This window comes from Rutidosis leptorrhynchoides, chromosome 2, assembly GCF_046630445.1.
Source record: "Rutidosis leptorrhynchoides isolate AG116_Rl617_1_P2 chromosome 2, CSIRO_AGI_Rlap_v1, whole genome shotgun sequence".
Classification (NCBI taxonomy): Eukaryota; Viridiplantae; Streptophyta; class Magnoliopsida; order Asterales; family Asteraceae; genus Rutidosis; species Rutidosis leptorrhynchoides.
This window is the reverse complement of record NC_092334.1, coordinates 101,961,621-101,976,872: the sequence shown is the minus strand read 5'-3', so window position 1 is coordinate 101,976,872 and position 15,252 is coordinate 101,961,621.

Below are 15,252 nucleotides of genomic sequence, written 5' to 3'. Positions count from 1 at the left end.
AATATGTGATGTTGTACATCAACTTTTGTTGACAGATTACAGACTTAAAAAACAACAAAATTTGATGTTGTACATCACTGTTATCCAAGTGTTCTTAGTTTTTTTGTTAGACATGTATCTATCATAATTTCGCAAATAGTCTGTAGGTGATGGTTGCTAGACATTTATCTATCTAATGTCGCAATAGTTTTGATGTTCTTATGCTCCTCGTGAGTCCTTTGTGTATCACTTTATAATATTAATAAAAAATTTGATGCCTAAAAAAAAAAAAAAAAAAAAAAAAACTTATCAAGATTCATACTAGATACTAAAAATTTCTATTATTAAATATTAAAACCTCATCAAAGGGCATTTGGCCCAGCAGTATCATGGTAGCCCTCCAACCAATAGGTTGAGGGTTCAAGTCCCACTGGGACATATTCGTGGTTGTAAGTATTCGTGTTAATGGTGTGTGTAAGTTTGCCTTTCAAAAAAAATATATAAAAAATCTCTTGGTTTGGGTATATGGATCGGGTAAAAGGGTCGGGTAAGCGGGTTTATATACAAAACCATACCCGAACCCAGAATAAAAATTGAAATCATCCTCATACCCGACCTAAGACCCGCAGACCCGGACCGAACCCGGCCCAATAATGATGGGTTTCGGGTTTTTTCCATCGGGTATGGGTATTTTTGTCATCCCTAGTTGAATTGAACAATCCACATGTATGTTTATATCTAATTAATATTTGGACTTTTCTATCGTTAGCCTTTAGGATTATACTTAATAAAACACTTCAAGCTTTGATAATTGTACATTATAAGCAGTGTTGTAAATCTCCCGAGATCTCGTTTTTAGAAGGCAAGCGAGACGAGATGTTCATCTCCCAAGATTTCTCGGTCAACGCGGTCAAACTTAGTCAAAGCCACGATTTCTCGAATTTTCTTGCTAATTTGTAAGATTTTCTTATAAAATTCGTATTTTCTAAGATTTTCTCGCTCATTTCTCGGATATTTTTATAAAATCTCGTAAAAACGTATATAAATATACATATATTTATGTTTTTATGCATATTTTTATTAAAAAAAAAAACTATAAAGTCAACGTAAGTCAACGTCCGAGATCTCCCCGAGATTATTCTAAGATGCCGAGATCTCCCTAAAAAGTCCAAACGAGATCTCCCAGAGATCCAAATTCTCCAACCTTGATTATAAGTAGTGAGGTAGTTATTTACAGTGTTTTTGAGTTATTTATAAAACAATTATGCATGTCCTAGTTTATTAAGCATAGCCCTAACGGGTATGTTTAGAAAAATTCTTAATATTTATATTAAAAAATTAGTCAAAAGACATTTAAAAAAAAAAAACTATAACATTATATGCTTTTGAAAAGTGTATTTTGCTCTAAAACCAGGAATGCATACCGCGTTTTGCTGTAGGGTGAGTTTCGGTTATTTCTTACGATTTTAAGATGTTGTGCATACATGTATACATTGATGGTTTTATATGAAGTCATGTATATAGATGCTTAGTAATTCGTAATACAAAATAGGGTTACGATTTCTCGATGAAAATTTAACCAAATTAAAAGCTTTTTAGATTTTTGAAAACAAAGTCCATGATATTTGGGCTTTTTTAGCCCGACCTAACATCGTAATCATCTCATCTCCCAAAAAGAACTCTACGTAACCTCATTCATTACGACAAAAAACATACATACATATTATTGGCGACTTGATTGCCGCTTAGAGCATAAATTGTGCTAGTCCCATAAACATGAATGTGTATGTGTGATGACCCGAAAATTTCTGACCAAATTTAAACTTAATCTTTGTATGATTAACATTTCCGACACGATAAGCAAAGTCTGTAAAACTGAATCTCAAAATTTTTGAACTACTTTTATATATTTAAATACCCTTCGGTTATTTTCGACGATTCGCGAACAATTATATGTAAATAGATACATATATACTATAACTTGAAAAGGTAACAATGTATTAATTATTTGATACCGTACATTAAACTTATTGGTTTAAATATCTATTTGAATATATATGATAAGTTGAAATATTAATTATTAAAATTTATTTATAAATAACTTTCAATATGTATTTAAAAACTGATTTATGTCTATTAAAAAGATATATACATATATATAATTTCAAGTTATTTAGTAAACGATAGTAACATTTTCAAATTGCTACAGTACCCAAAATGCTACAGTGTTTTCGAAAATCACTATTTGCTACAGTGAAATTGACTTTGCTACAGTGAATTGCTACAGTAGAAATTGACTTTGCTACAGTGGTATAGTTTATGGATGATTTAAGACTATATTTTGACAAAGGTACGATTCACGAAACGTAAAGTACAAGTTTTCTCAGTATACGATAGGACGTTCGAAAAATCGAAACCGGGACATAAGTCGAGTGACGACGTACAACTTATCGGAACGAAAATTACAAGTCAACTATGCACGTGAATATAATATATTATATATATAATTAACATAAATTATATATAATATATATTATTTTTAAAATATGTCGACAAGCTTGATGACAAACAATATGTGAGCTGGAAGGGGAGGCCATGCGATTGCATGGCCAAAGGCCTTCAAACCCATGCGATCGCATGGCAGTGTTTGTCAGGCCACATCTATAAATTCCAGTGTTTTCGCTCGATTAAAATCACACACATACACAAATATATATACTCCGTAATATTATTTATTTATTTATTATTATTATTATTATTATTATTATTATTATTATTATTATTATTAAGATTATTATTAATCGTATTATTTTTTTATTATTAGTGTTATTATTTTTGCGATACAAAAATAATAATGTACATAAAATATTACGACGGAGTGCTGTCCAAGTAATTTTCAAAACGAGTTTCCGAGCGAGCTAGAGTTAAGGAAAATATGGGTTATTGCCAAGGAAATTATGGGTAATGTTCGGGGGTATTTTTGTGAATCAAACCTCGTGTTTATCATCTCCGATGCATCTACGTGCTTTCCTGCAATATTGTATATCAATATTAAACTGTGAGTTTTCATTGATCCCTTTTTAATTGCTTTTGCAATATATATTTTTGGGCTGAGAATACATGCACTTTATTTAAAACGCAATGGATACAAGTACATACTAAATTCTACACTGAGTTTGAACCGAAAATCCCTTAGCTTTGATAACTGTTAACTGCCAGTTATAAGAACTGGTGGGCGCGAGTAGTAGTATATGGATCCATAGGGTTTGATATCCCCGTCCGAGCTAGAGCACTAGCCTTTTAACGGACGTATGCTATTTGAGAAGCGTACACGTTGTTTTGCGTGTATTATTAAGATGATTATACAAAGGGTACAAATTATATATACGTTAAGTTTAGTTACCAGGGTGCTTGATGTGGTAGCGGAGGGGTACGTGATAGTACTATATTTTACTACGAAATACGTTACAAATTACACAAGTTTTAATTATTTATTTACAAAATGGATATACCTAAACCTTGCTACAACACTATAGGCAGTGTACCTAATCGTAGAGTAGTATAGTTTTTAGTAAGTCCGGTTCGTTCCACAGGGAGCGGGCTTATTGCACACTATATTTTTAAACAACTATATTTGTACAAAATATATATAATTATATATAATAATATATAAAAGGGGGTTTACCGTTTAATGACCGGTTTGTCGATTTATATTTTAAGCGAAGCGTATAGTAAATGATGATATTTAAATAACAATAAAATAAATAACAATAATTAAAATGACAATAAATAAAAGTACGAGAAAAAAAATGAAATAAAATATATTATGCTTATTTAAACTTCCGTAACCATGATGGTTGACGTGTTGATTTTAGTTTATTGCCCATGGGTTAATTGTCCTTTGTCCTGGATTATTTAATATGTCCGTCTGGTTTTTGTCCATAACAGTCCATCGGTCATAAATATAAAATGCGAGTGCCCTCGTCAAATTATCCTTATACCCGAAGTTAAATATTCCAACTAATTGGGGATTTAAACTGTAACAAGATTTTAATACTTTGTTTAATAATTACACCAGGATGTCGACTGAGTGTAACCCAAGGTTTTAATATTTTGTTATCAATTATACCAAGTGTCCTTTGTACATAATTTCACCCCTGTTTTAATTATTCTAGTGGCTATTAATCCATTCCCGTGTCCGGTTAAATGAACGATTATTCGTACATATAAATACCCCGCCCATCGTGTCCGATCGAGTGTATATGGTAATTTATAGGGACGCCCAATTGTAAATCTTTATATTAACATTAACAAACTATCATTTAGTTAAACAAATATAAAGCCCATTAATAGCTCATAGTCTAATTTCCACAAGTGTCGTTCTTTTGTCCAAACCCCAATTATGGTACAAAGTCCAATTACCCAATTTTAGTAATTAGCCCAACATCATGATTACTTCGGCTCAAATAAGCATAATAATAACTTAGTTACGAGACATTAATTTAAAAAGGAGAACATAACTTACATTGAGTATTTATCGCGTAGTGTTACACGGACAGAATTTCGACTTCAAAAACCCGTAAAATAACCTTTACATAACCCGAACTAATCTAATATAACACTAATCTATACTATATATATATATATATATATATATATATATATATATATATATATATATTTATTTATTATCTTATGGAGTATTATTATTATTATTTGTGTGTGTGTTCTCCTAAAAACGAGTAGAAAACTGGCCTTTTATAGAACCTGAGCTGAATCTGATCCTCATGCGACTCGCATGGGAAATAGGCATAAATCCATGCGAGTCGCATGGCTATGCTGGACAGCTCACATACGTTTGTCACATAGCTTTGCCGACATAATATAAAATAAATATAAATATATAAATAATTAATATAATTATTTATATATTATATTTTATTCTTGTGCATAGTAGACTAGATATTTTTGGTCCGTTGCGTCGGGCGTTTCTTCTTGGCTCGGGTCCCGGTTCCGGATTTTCGGACGTCTTCGCGTATTATTTTATATCGTGTACTTTGCGTTCCGCAACTTGTACTCTTGTCATTTTTAGACGTCCTTCATAAATATTTTGAACCTTTTTGATTGAATCTTGTACATTTGAGCATTTTGGACCTTTTTGTCTTCAAATCTTCGTTTACGCCTTTTGTCTTCGCACTTATTAAATATAAACGAATATTACTTGAATATGGAACAATTACAACTAAAATCTTGTCTTTCTTGGGGGATAATGCTATGAAATATATGTTCCTTTTTAACCTTATCAATATCCCCACACTTGAGCGTTGCTTGTCCTCAAGCAATACAGTCTTGAAATAGGATAATACAAATCACTTCTTTATTCTTCACACTTTATACATCAGTGATTTTGATAGAGCGGTATAAACAATGATAGTAACGATGTGGTTAAAGGTGGGTGTGTCTTTTATAGTTGCCTCGGGTTTAGGTCAACGACACTGGCAATCAAATAGCCGATTTACTTTCGGTTTCCAAAGCAAAGTGCACATTTGAAAGGCGGTTTACAGTCCCACATGACTTATAAAAATGTAGATCCTTAAGGAAATTGGATCTTTATGAAAACATTTGATCTTTTGAAAATTCAAGCTAGATTTTATCCTAGACAAGTTTTCCGGAATAACCCTTCACCGGTGTTGCAAAATATTTTTGTGGGTTTTGTGGGTTTCAGATTTGAAAATTTTAGCTCAACACTTGTGGTTTTGTGTTACCCACTTGCTAACCTTGTATTAGGAAAGCAACACGTCCAGTTTACTTGTCCCGTATATTACCTTTCGGTAAACTACCGTCCGGTTGTAAAGGAAAGTGATGAACAAGAAACTGTTAAGGCAATGTCTTGTGACATGCAGATGATTATGGTCTATAAACGTGTCGGATGCTAGTACTATCCTTTGTAGGAGCAATAGTAAAGATCATCCTATAATTTTTCGGTCTGGCACAAGGTCCTGTCTTCGACCATGCTATGCAACCACCGTTTTTACGGTTGACACCCGATTTGGTTCAGGTGACCTAATGAATTCCAGGTGAATTCCTAGGATTTTACGTTCAATGGTAATGAACGCATTGAAAATGGGTTTTTCAGAAAACAAATCGGTTTATAATTTTGATCAAAATATTTTCTCGTTCAAGCTCGAGTTTAGATATCATTGAATTCTATGAGTTTGAATTCTCAATCTTTAAGGTCAATCTCAAGGATTGAGGAATATCAGGCTTAAATGCTGATTTTTAATCTTTAAGGAGATTATCCTTTCTGGGGATCTGATTCATTAGTCTTATCAAGCTAATTTGCACGGTGCCCCCCCATTGTACGAGATAAATCCTTCTCATGGTTAGGATAAATCTGACCACTTGGCGACCCTGTTTGATGCTGAGGTCCGTGGATTTCCAGCCGATTTTAGTGATGACTTTTCTAGATTTTTCGTCAACCTACAGCTGGTCTGGACGACAACTTCATGACCTAAATCAAGAAGCGCGTGTCTTTTTCGGAAGACTTTACTTCCTTTTAATGATGGAATTGATTCATCGTGTAGATCCATCTTTCATTACAGTAAATCGGGTAAAACAGTTAATTTAGTCCAAAACAAAAACACCTGCAATAACTTTACAGAAACATATGATAGATAGTTTTTAATAACTTGGTATATTCTCCCCACACTTAGTTTCTTTCTTTGCCTTGTTATTTTCCTTTATTCCATTTTAAATGAATTCAAGCGTTTTGGGTTGTTTCTCAATTTATGTCCTTTTCTAGGTAACGATAATTTCGGTATTAACACCTAGTTTTCATCGTTCATAAATATGTATAAACATGATTTTAAATTTATTTAGTTGAAAATTTTTCAAATTTTCACAAAATTTGGCAAATAAACCAAGTGTAAACCCGAGAGAATTTATAACCCTTCCCCACACTTGAGATCATGCAATGCCCTCATTTGCATGAAATCAGACTCTAATTATAAATTCATGAGGGTGATTAGTGTAGAAAAGTGATTAAGAATACCTAGTTTGTACTTACAAAGCTCGTCGAATGATAGATGGCGCGCCTCATCGTTCCTTCCTTTTTGTTTTATCACACATGTTTTTCTTCAAAAATGGTTGCTTTTCTGAACTGTTTGCTAATTTTTTTTTGAAAATACATATTTTACCCTAACTTATCATGCATGGTTATTAACGAGTTATGCACTAACCCGAACCCCTATTTTAACGTTAAGTGGGGTTAGACTTCCCCACACTTAGCTGACGACATGTGAAGTCGGTAGAATAAGTTCCACGAATTAGAATAGTGAGCCAGTTATTTATATCTCGGGTGGTGTATAATATATCAATGGGTTTAAAGTTTAGACTCACCCGATCGTCACTACCTAATTCTTTTTTAAATGTAGCTTTTAGTAAATGTATATGTCTCTTTTCTGGTTCTTGGTCAAATGGATCGATATACACCGACATACATACTATAGGGTGGACAATTCCTAACATTTCCTTCCGTTTATTCTCGGGATCAAAGTTTTCACCTCTATTACCCAATTGGGTGAAATTCGAGGTGTCGTTATCTATTAAAGCTCGTAGTTCATCTTCGGTAGATGACTCGTCTTTTGAGAATATTGGGTTGGAAGGTTGTGGAATGGTGAATTTCGGGATTGGAGTAGATTCTTCTTCATTAACGGTACTTATTGGTCTCACCATTTTGGTCTCGGGGGTAAAATTTTTAACATTATCGTTTTCCCAAGAGTACCAATTTGTCACCCTTACATCTTCTTCGTCGGTAGAGGCTAATGTGTCGATATGTTGTGAAATTGGTAAGGCTGAATAAGAATTATCATCGGGATAGTTGGTGATTTCGGAGCTCTCGAATTCATCAAAATTCGATGATTTGAGATTTTCTTGCACAATACTCCTCAGATCAACAGGTGTGTAATCTGATAGAGTTTCAGCTTGCCTATTTACAAACTCTCTCATTTGTTCCTTTTGAGCATCAAGTTCTTCGAGTTTGATTCTCATATAATCTAAAGAATCTTCAAGTTCTTCTGGTTGTTGAGTTTGAATATCTTCTTGGGAATAATCCCAATTAGAATTGTGTTCTTCATAATCGTTCCATTCAGGTTCTGTGGGTGCGTAATTTTCAGTAGGAACGTAATAGTAACATTCCCATGTTGAGTGATAATGTGACGCCCCGTACTAAATCATCATGTACGGACCATCAACAACAGGATCATTACAAGGTTAAGTACTATATGCGTTTTCAAAACAGAGTTTACATTCATAAATAAAAGTGACGTCATAACATACGTCAATTGTTTTACAAATCAAAAGTATGCTTCGCTAAGTAGAAGCATTAAATAAGTGTACGTGACCATAAAGGTCGTTACATAACATAAGTTCATAAGTAAAAAAAAAAATTTGAATGCAACATAAGTAGTCATGCGATAACAACTCTAGGCAGCGGGTTCTACAGCACGACTAGTAAGATAGCGGAAGCGACTTCAAGCACCTGAGAAAATACATGCTTAAAAAGGTCAACACAAAGGTTGGTGAGTTACAGTTTAAGTATAACAGTAATGTAAGTAGGCCACGAGATTTCAGTGCTACAACGAGCGTTTCAAAAGTATGTAAAAGTATATGCTTAACCGTGGGCACCCGGTAACTAACTTAACGTTTAATGTACCCCCTTAAAGTGCACTTGGCAAGTGCGTATAACCTCGAAGTATTAAACACTCGTTAAATGCTAGCGCTACTAGCCCGAGTGGGGATGTCAAACCCTATGGATCCATATCTAAGATTCGCGTTCACGGTTCAAAAACCAATGATTAAACGTTACCGAGCTAAAGGGAATGTTTCTGCCGTTATATAACCCACACATATATAAAGTTTAAGTACTCGTGCCTAGTATGTAAAACATAAAATCCGCATGTATTCTCAGTTCCCAAAATAAGTTAAAGTAAAAAGGGAATGCTATAACTCACAATGATTAGTAGTAACGGTAAGGTAGTAGTCGGAAAGTGGTGTGCAAGTAACGGTCCAAACGTCCTCAACCTAAGTCAAATAGCACTAAGTCAATAAGTCGTCTCAAAGGTTTACAAGTACGTAATTAAGGTCATAAGGGTCATCATCAATCATCATTAAACAAAAGGTAACAAGTAAGACTCGTTTATGAAAGTCGTTTAAAACAAAGGCTGACTTCGGTCAGTCACCACGGCCTCTACCCTTACTGAATTAAGGTGAGACCAGTGGTCATGGATCCGTATATGAGTCCCTTAAGTGTGGTAAAATTTACAGAAGCAAACTCGTCTTGGTTTGACCGTGGCGACGGTCTAAGTGCGAGTAGGTCAGAAATTTCTGCACAACGTTAAAGGACATGGTAACGATCGGAGGGCCATAAATCCTAAACCGTAACTCGGATTAAGACGAGTCCTATATGAAAAGTTATCTACTCGAAAAGTTCTATCTAAAAATCAAGGTTAGAACAGCCCAGGTCTACTGGTCTGTTCCAGAAGCATCAGGTCAGTAGGTTTTGGACAGAACAGTGGGTTTTGGAGAGTTCCGGTTGTCTCGGTGCTTGATGTTCATCACGGTTCTCATCCTTGATGCGTATAGCTTCAAGTGTACAACTCGTTGATGTGTTAACATCATTTTGACCAAGGTTTGTCCATCATAACTCAAGTGCAAGTGTTGTAAGTGTTTGATGAACCAAGGTTACATGTAAGTTTATGAACAAGTTCATGAATACTAAGAAAGATCACAACCAAGTGTTGGATCCATGATACTTGCACCAAAGTGTAAGCTCTTGTTGGTTTCATGTCCTTGTTCAAATGTGTAGTAAGCAACTAATAATAAGAAATAAATAAAAATGAATGATAAGCCTAAACCAACCATGAAGGTGGTATTCTAGTAACATACAACAAACAAGAACACAAGTAACAATTATAAAGATTATAAACTTTAAATCTTTGAAACAAATAAAGTAGAAAACTAAATAAACAAGAAAATGATTCATAGTTGCTCATACTTTTAAAGATTCAACCAAGTTGATCTTTAAGTGAAGTAACTTCAAAGTTACTTCAAGAACTACAAGTAATGAGTTTATACAACTATGAACTTTAGTTATTTTGAAACAAAATATGTAGAACATAACTAGGTAGATTATGTTCTTGAATGTTCTTGTTATAACAAGATAAAGATGAAGAAATCAAACTAGTAAGTTTGTTCTTGAAAGTTAGAAAGTAAGTAACATATAACTAGTAACTACATGTATTCAAACATTAAGTAAGAACAAGTAAACAAACAACAATTGATGATGATGTTTAAGGGGTAAAAGGCCACGGTTTTTAGGGAGAAAGAAGAAGAAGAAATGTCTTCAAATTACTTACAAAGAACAAAGAACTTGAGAGAAAAAAAGAGAGAAGAAAATTGCAAGTAAAGTGTGTGTGTTTGAATGAGAGATACAAGGAATGAAGTAATGAATAAATGAAAGCAAATGACCTCTCTAAAGGCCTCAACTTTCGGCCAGCAGCATAAGCAAGGGGGAAGGAAGAAGTTTGGTGGTCATTTGCATGGTAGAGTTCATAAAGTTGGATAATAGATGGGTTTGCATGGGGATAGTGAGCCAACAAGATTCATAATGGTAAAACTAACTAGTTACATGCTAAACTAATACTTACAAGTGTCATGTGGGCTAGTTAATTCATAAATATAAGTAGGGTGGGCTTACACAAGTCCATTAACACTAAAAGGCCCAAGTTTGCAAGTAGTTAGCAAGTAATCCAATAAAAGTCCAACTTAAGCCCAAGTAACTAACTAATAGCTTTAGTTAATTAAAATGATTAATAAAACTTAATCATGAATGCAAATAATATTTAAATATATTATTCGTGAAGTTTCGTGTGTCGCAGACACGTTCCGGGCCATAAAAAGTCAAGTACGGGCAATTAAGGCAACATGTAAATGTAATAACATACATTCGTTTAATCACACGTATTAATAATAATAATTATTAATAAATAAATGTTGTAAATTCCAGGGTCGTTACATTACCCACCTGTTAAAGAAAATTTCGTCCCGAAATTTAAGCTGAGGTAGATGGAGGAGTCGGGAAAAGATGAGGATATTTCCGCATCATTTGATCCTCTCGTTCCCAAGTAAACTCAGGTCCTCGTTTGGCATTCCATCGTACTCGTACAATCGGAATCTTGTTGCGTTTCAAAGTTTTGATCTCACGATCCATAATCTCAACAGGTTCCTCCACAAAGTGGAGTTTGTCATCAATAGTAAGTTCTTCCAAAGGTATGATGAGTTCGGGTGCAGCAAGACACTTCTTCAAGTTTGACACATGGAAGGTAGGATGAACTGAGCTCAATTGTGCTGGTAGATCCAAACGGTATGCAACTGGTCCAACACGTTCCAAGATCTCGAATGGACCAATGTATCGTGGGTTCAACTTTCCACGTTTTCCAAAACGGATCACACCTTTCCAAGGTGCAACCTTCAACATCACACGATCACCAACATTAAATTCAAAGTCTTTCCATTTAAGATCGGCATAGCTCTTTTGGCGATCACGGGCAGTCTTAAGTCTAGCTTGGATCTGAGCAATCTTCTCCGTGGTTTCGTGAACTATCTCGGGTCCGGTGATTTGCTTTTCGCCTACTTCGGCCCAACAAATAGGAGATCGGCACTTACGACCATACAATGCTTCAAAAGGTGCAGCATTAATGCTTGAGTGATAACTGTTGTTGTACGAGAATTCGGCGAGTGGCAAATGCCTTTCCCAGGCCTTTCCAAAATCAATGACACATGCACGCAGCATGTCCTCCAAGGTCTGAATCGTTCGTTCACTTTGCCCGTCAGTCTGAGGATGATAAGCAGTACTCATGTCAAGACGAGTTCCCATGGCTTCTTGCAAAGAACGCCAAAATCTGGAAGCAAAACGGGGATCGCGATCGGAGATGATTGATAAAGGTACACCATGACGAGATACAACCTCTTTGATGTACAGCTGAGCAAGTCTTTCCATTGTATCAGTTTCCTTCATCGCTAGGAAGTGTGCAGATTTGGTGAGGCGGTCAACAATAACCCAAATAGTATCGCATCCGCCCACCGTCTTCGGCAGCTTAGTAATGAAATCCATTGTGATCCTTTCCCACTTCCATTGTGGGATTTCCGGCTGTTGAAGTAACCCAGAAGGTCTCTGATGCTCGGCTTTAACCTTCGAGCAAGTCAAACACTTACCAACATAAGTCGCAACGTCCTTCTTAAGATTCGGCCACCAATACTGTTCTTTAAGGTCGTGGTACATCTTACCTGCACCGGGGTGAATCGAATATCTCGATTTGTGTGCTTCATCAAGTATCAGGCTTCGTAGATCTCCATAGTAAGGTACCCAAATTCTTCCGGCATAACATCGGAGTCCAGACTCTCTAACCTCGAATCGAGAGACAAGTATGTTCAAATGTGTAGCGACCCCGACAAATCGTCAAGTGACGGCGTCGGCTACGTGGGTCCCATTACCTGATTATAAGTCTTTAAGATAACGTTTGACCAAAATATGTCGCCTTCATTTCAAAATAAAGATTGTTTCAAAGTTTACAAGGATTGTTCAACCAAAAGTTAAGTTACAACGTTATAAGTACGATTGAAATCTAGGCGACACGGTTTAAAGTAAAGTCAAAAGACGCTCCATGAAATGCATGTATACTCGACATCGGATGCAAGTATCAAATAGTAAGCGGAAGCATGTTTCACATATCGTGCATGACCTGAGAAAAACATAGAAATCTGTCAACGAAAACGTTGGTGAAATCATAGGTTTAAGTAAGTAAGTACAAGTGAACCACAAGATTTGCATCAATGAAATAATAGTAATACATTCCAAAAGTTTGTTTCACGAGCACCCAATTATCAATGCTTAACATTTCCTTCCATTGAACCCCATCACTTAGTGCTAGAACATACACTGTTTCTCGAAAATATATTTCATTCGTAAACGGTAGCGAACCGTTTGAATGAGGGTTTGTCAAACCCATATGGATCCATACAACATAAGTTCTCGCTTACACCCGGCAAGTGTAACTAATGATAATCGAATTGAGGATTTTGTTCTAAACTCGTATGTAGAATGTTTGTTTTCCTGTACTTGTGTTCACTTAGTTCAAAAGAATCGTTTATGTTTTCTCATCCCAAATACAAGTTCAAAAAGAGTAAAAGTGGGACTATGATCTCACCTTGAGTGCACGAGTAGTAAAGTACTTCGACAAGTAAACGTGTGCAAAGAACAATGCTAGTCTTGACCTAAACAATAGGTTGTATCAATAACGGTAAACACGATAGGTCAAAGATGTTCAATTTGTCCTATGGCTCGTTACGACTCGATTACTTAGCATGTGAAATCAAATTGCCAAGTTTCATGCAAGATACAAGTATATAAATAAGTTAGGAAGGTTGCATAATCATTTGGTTAAGTTTGACAAAAAGTCAAACTTTGGTCGGTCAAAGTCAACGAAAGTCAACACGTTCGGGTCGGGTTCCGAACTATTTTTCTAATCTTAGAAATCATATATGAGCATGTTGGCCAAGTTACATGTTAATCGGAGGTGCGTAGCATAGCAAACATTATTCGAAAATTGACCAAATTGGACAGACCCAATCGGCGCGCCGCGCGGGGGGTATGGCGCGCCGCGCCACCCTGCTGCTTCAGCTATTTTTCTGCTTTTTAAATGTGCACGAACCAAAACCAATTCTAACACAATTCTTGACCCGCAAACGCTTATAACGCCTATCATACATCGTTGGAAAGGTATTTTGACAAGGAATGCAACTAAACACATATCATCAATCAAAAACATCATTTACAATAAACGAAAACTCGTCAATTGATCGAGAAAGGTTTATTTTCAAGTTTCAAGTTCGTAAAACGTATTTTATGATTCGGGAATCCAATTTACACATACGATATGCCGTTTTGAAGGTAATGAAGCATACATTACTACTAGACACTAACAATTAACATTCCATGGCATTTAAGCATCCAAAAGTTCATGTCAAGAACTATCAAACCCTAGTCAAACATCACCAAATCATTAATCGGGTTTTTGAAGTTTCCTTAATCAACCTACACATCCAAATGTGGCTAATGATACTAGTAACACAATTAAAACATGCACTTTAACAATCTAACAACATTAACTCATCCAAAATCAAGGATTAAGCATCCACTTTTCATTTTCAAGCTAGTTACACCAAAACATCAAGATCGAGCATACAAATCATATAATCATGCTAGACACGAGCCATAGACACTAACTAACAACATTTCAAGTCAAAAACACGAATTTAAAGAAATCTAGAGTTTTAGAAATGTTACCCAAAATCGGTGTAGTTAGTATCAAATCGTAGAGGATGAAGAGAGGATCACGAAAATGTAATTTGTTTTGTTGTAAGCCTCCTAGATCGAATTTAGATGATGATTTAGTGAAGTTGGGAGAAATGGGGTTCTTGAGCTAGAGAGAAAAGGGAGAGAGATGGAGGGATTGAATGGATGAGAATGGTGGGTTGACTAGTTGACCTAGTCAACTAGTTTGCCCACTTGACAACTTCGGTCCCTCAAGTTTCAAAGCGGGTGCGGGAATTAACCAACGAAATATTTTAAAAACGCTCGAGTAACCGAGTGATGTTATAATTAAATAGCGGAAATATAATGAACGTTACTCACGGAAACTATTACTTTAAATACGAAAGATTATGTTTAAAAAAAAAAAAAGACGGTGTTAAAATTAAATTTAACGGAAAAACGCGGGATGTTACATTATCCACACCTCAAAAGAAATTTCGTCCCGAAATTTAGTTGGAAGTAGTAGTTGTTGAATCTTACTCGAGACCTTGCGTTGTAAATTCTACGAATAAGTGAAGGTACGTCCTTGAGTATTTCCACGAATTTTGACGGTCGGGATCATATGTTGTTTTAAGGTTTGGCTTCCATGATTCATGGTTTCAACCGGTCCTCCTAGGAAGTGAGGGTTATCGTCGATAGTGAGTTCATCAAAGGAGATAACAAGTTCTCGTTTCGCAAAACACGTCTTTGAGTTGATACATTGAATGTAGGATAAACGGAGACCCAAAATGAGTCGGAAAAGTCTAAACGGCTAGCTACGGGTCCAAAACACCCCAAGAATTTAAAGGATCAAAATATCGTGGATTTAGCTTCCTACGTTTTCCCGAAACGGATTGCACCCT